General features: G+C 43.5%; 1 non-coding gene across 1 annotated transcript; it reads right to left on the bottom strand.

The window, feature by feature from the left end:
- Positions 1-1,959: 1,959 nt before the first annotated feature.
- On the bottom strand, positions 1,960-2,105 carry LOC147441749 (small nucleolar RNA snoR134). The gene has a single exon (XR_015184378.1). It is a non-coding gene; the product is annotated as a small nucleolar RNA snoR134 (small nucleolar RNA).
- Positions 2,106-3,294: the final 1,189 nt, after the last annotated feature.

Genomic DNA, 3,294 nt, shown 5'->3' with positions numbered 1-3,294 from the left:
AATGCCCAGAGATGGAAAGTGATGGATAAACTACCGTCCCAGTTGAATCTCAACGGGACAAAAAGATTGTTGGCCATTAGAGTTTTACAAAGGCTAGAGTGTTGGTATGTGCATTCCGAGGGAAAAGCCTCATGCTGGCCTAAGAGCACACTTGTGTAACCAAAAACCAAGGATATATTCACTTTCTTACAATCTTGTTTGATTAGTTCTCCCTGCTTAACGAACAATGGGGGAAACAATGGTCTAAGGCAAGACAAGTGACGATTGCAAATAATTAATAGGCTTTGGCAATGAAAATCTTTATATGGAAGGTATTATGGGGGCTTTGGCAACGGAATTAAAGTTCAAGCCAAAGGGATTGGCTCGTAATAGTATTCTTAAATCAAGTTGCGAATGAGAGAGAGACAGAGACTGGGGTTTTTTTTTTTGTGTGGGGGGGGGGGGGGGGGGGGGGGGGGGGGGGCGCGGAGGAGGGAGTGAGAGAGAGAGAGAGAGAGAGAAAAAAAAAGAGAGCAACGAGTCAAATTAATTGTGCCTTAAATGTAGGGATTGCCGTTCACGAGGCTAAATATTAAGGAGATTTGCTTTGGAAATGGGAAGGGAAACAAAGGAAAAAGCAAGGGTGAGGGAACGACGGTTATCGTGTTTTGTAACATTCTGTGTTACAAGTTACACAATAACAATTGCCAAGTCCTTACCATTCGTCCCGTCTTAACAGCTCTCACGCAACTCTATTTGGCTTGCAATGCAACGAATGTCTCCCTCTCCCCTATTCCAAAGTAATTGGCTTGAGTATATAGTAATCGAAGAACAAATAAGAGTGGCCAACCTCAGCAATTTCCTCGTCACACATTAACACCATGCTTTTGTTTTGTAAGGCACACTTCATGGCTGAATCTTGCAACCTCTACCTCTATTGGTGTTTAAAATTGGAAACCGCAATTTACAAACTGTGGTGGTAGCATAATCTTTAATTTTTTTGGCTTTGGGACTTCGCTCGATCACAAAATTGCAAAAATGTGTCAATTGTTTGGAAGCCAAAAAGAGTGTACAATTGAGATCGCAGTAATCAAAAACTAATTTGAACAGTTTGAGAATGTCAAAAGGTATTTTCAATTGAATGTCGAAGGTATTTTCACGTGGAGGTTATGTGGGCACTTGAATCTTTGCAAGGATCATCGCCCACCCTCAAAGGTATTGTGAGCACTTGAATCTTTGCAGGGATCATTCTCAAAGTTTGAGAATGTCGAAGGTATTTTCACTTGGAGGTTACGTGTGCACTTGAATCTTTGCAGGGATCATCGCCCACCCTCGAACACACCTCAATGACGTTTTTGGGGCTCAACGAGTGATCGTCAAGTGTACATCCAAAAGCTCAGACTAATGCAGTAACCTTGAGTCAAGTCTTACGGCCTTGCACAACATCATTCCTCAAAGTCACACTAGCAAACACACAAAAGTCACCTCATAAAGCAACAATAGGTCAAGCACTCGCCACAAGCTTGACAAATCTGGTCATCCATGTACCAAGCAACAGCAGTCATCTTCTCCCAAAGATGAGGGCATGCAAGAAATATGCCAATAGATAAGACTACTCCCATCGACGCTCAATATTGAACCATATTTAAACTATTTAAAATTCGGTTGTGCCATACTCAACTAAATTCATTCCCCACAATAACCGCACCAATCAGAACATAAACGTCGTGCAGAGATAAGAGGTCACGTTTCATTGCTACAATGAGTGCGTCTCTTCAAAACACTTCATTTTTTAATAATGAGACTCACCCACTTTACATGTCAGATATGCATTATCTGACAAGCCCCACATCATATTTATGGTCCCAGGCATTGTTTGGGGAAGGATTATTCTGGGAGCCAAAATCGACAATTGTTGCAATTCCAATCACTACTTGCAAGCCTCCTCTACCCGCGAATTGGAAATTTAACCTTGGTGATAAATGTAGGGCCCTCTTTGACACAGCCATTTCTATGGGGAAACGAAAAAATGGCTGCAACACGGAGCCCGTTCTGTAGCACGATCACAGGGCCGAACCTTCCTTTCTTGGCCAGATCAGGGCAGCCCGGGGTTACTAACCGTGCATCTCTCTCTCTCTCTCTCTCTCTCTCTCTCTCTCTCTCTCAGTATAGCATCAGGCCAAATTTCTGCAATACAAGTTGCCTTCATGGCCACAAGGAGTAGCTCCGCAGAAGATGATCATCATTAGCCATGACAAACTGCAGGATGGGCATCAGAGCGCAAGTGAAGGAAGCTTCAGTAGCCCCCCCGATGGGAGCTTCAAACCACTGAGTTAAACAAGGTACAAACCATCATCGCCATCCACATCGTTATCATCATCATCATGAAGAGCGAATATGCGGGATATCCAGGCCCCTCCCATCAAGACCCGAGGGTTGCTCCAGGGGGGCAGACATACACCCGCCTCGCACTACCCCTCGAGGGGGCGAGCGCGCAGATTGAATATGTGTACACATAGTCGCAAGCAGGCAACGCCGTCCTGCACGCCGGCTTAATTGTGTACACCATCGCTTCGCAGATCATGGACACAAACCCTAGTCAGCTCTTATTGCAAACGCGTTCGCATGTAGCGTCCCTCTTGGGCGGACAGAAGTCCAGAAAGGTCCTGGAGCCATCAAAAAAATTACTCCCGAGCACACCATGTTCCCCAACTAATCTTGCTTGGTGGGCCTTCGCCGTACATGTTCTGATAGATTAGTTGGTAACTAGGTTAGTTGGTTTTGTGATTGTTGTCGCCTCGGGTTTTGTTCTAGAATACGAGTAGATGAGTAGAACCAATTGTTAGGCACCAAGAATAACTCAACTTGAGACTTCATGAGCATTGAGAAGAAGCAAGTTGTGTCCCTGTATACAACAAAGGGCTACTAAAGAGGGTAATTGAATTGAGCAAAAATAACCTACTTTTGTAGTTATTTGCATATTGCCATTCAGCCTAGTAATATCGACCATTTAGTCTCTAGACCATGGAGCATGCACTAGTGAGGAAAACATGTGGTTACACTAAACTTAAGAAAGCATTGACAAACTCAAGAAATACAAAAAGCATCAATAGATTTTAAAATGAAATACACTACCGACTTGGTACTTGTGTATGGATATCATCCAATTGTGCAAGCCGGAGGACAATGTTTGAATCAAGCTACACAAAAGCAATGTGAATAGTTGAACATTTCATTTTGCAGTTAGGCACAAAGTGAAAATGCTAAATACACAGTGCACGTCATGCAGAAGTGCCATATAAAAGTATAATGGAG

Source organism: Adiantum capillus-veneris, chromosome 15, assembly GCF_014529385.1.
Source record: "Adiantum capillus-veneris isolate H3 chromosome 15, ASM1452938v2, whole genome shotgun sequence".
NCBI classification, from domain to species: domain Eukaryota; kingdom Viridiplantae; phylum Streptophyta; class Polypodiopsida; order Polypodiales; family Pteridaceae; genus Adiantum; species Adiantum capillus-veneris.
This window is presented reverse-complemented; position numbering and strand designations above follow the sequence as displayed.